The sequence below is a fragment of the Cebus imitator genome, unplaced genomic scaffold (assembly GCF_001604975.1).
Source record: "Cebus imitator isolate Cc_AM_T3 unplaced genomic scaffold, Cebus_imitator-1.0 Scaffold918, whole genome shotgun sequence".
NCBI lineage: Eukaryota > Metazoa > Chordata > Mammalia > Primates > Cebidae > Cebus > Cebus imitator.
In genome coordinates this window covers 91,433-92,174 of record NW_016108233.1, presented here as the reverse complement: position 1 = coordinate 92,174, position 742 = coordinate 91,433, and the positions used below count along the sequence as shown (strand labels likewise).

Here is a 742-nt window from a genome sequence, read left to right as displayed (position 1 = left end):
TTATTGAAGCTGTACAACCTGGCTGTGAGGCCTCCTGATGGAGGAGAAATGAGTTTGGTGGATGAGTTCAATTTGGGTCTTGATGGTTTTTGGGTTTCTTCCCTGCTCTGAAATCTGCCACACATCACCCTTGATCAAAGGAATCTTTATGGGCTCACCGCGGAAAATGTATCCCTTTTACTTTAAAGAGAAGGGAAAAATGCATTAAGGTGAAATGTCTGAAATCGCATTTGGAAGAAAACATGCTCCAGGTGAGGCTCGAACTCACAACCTCGGCATCACCCGCACATATACTGTCGTATAAGTACCGCGCGCTAACCGATTGCGCCACTGGAGCATGCTTTCCCCGGTGTGGCCATGCGCACTCTACAGAGCCGTGAGCTCGGGAAGCGCCGGCCCGGCCTCGCGCCAGCGCGGGGGCGCGCGGAGGCGCAGGGGACCCTCGCTCGCGGCCGCCCGCCTCCGCGGAAACACGATCGGATCCACATGCCTCCATGACTCCTGGAAGGCGTCTGTGATCCTGCCCCTAGGCCATCGGGAGCAACGTTTCCAGGGAATACGCGGGGGCCCTTTTCACAAAGCCCGAGGACAGCCGAGGAGAAAACGGAGCCGCTCCGGCTTCCCGTTGCCATGATTCCAGCAAAACGCGGCTTCTGCGGGGACGCGAGCGTTCGGCTCCTTCGCGGCTCCACCGCGCCCCGCCCCGCCAGCCTGCGACGCTTTCAGACCGGGGACGAGGGGA

At 58.9% G+C, this 742-nt stretch overlaps 1 non-coding gene across 1 annotated transcript; it reads right to left on the bottom strand.

Moving 5' to 3' along the window:
• Nucleotides 1-243: 243 nt before the first annotated feature.
• Nucleotides 244-337, bottom strand: TRNAI-UAU. The gene is made up of 2 exons: nucleotides 300-337; nucleotides 244-279 (listed from the first exon to the last, which is right to left on the bottom strand). It is a non-coding gene; the product is annotated as a tRNA-Ile (tRNA).
• Nucleotides 338-742: the final 405 nt, after the last annotated feature.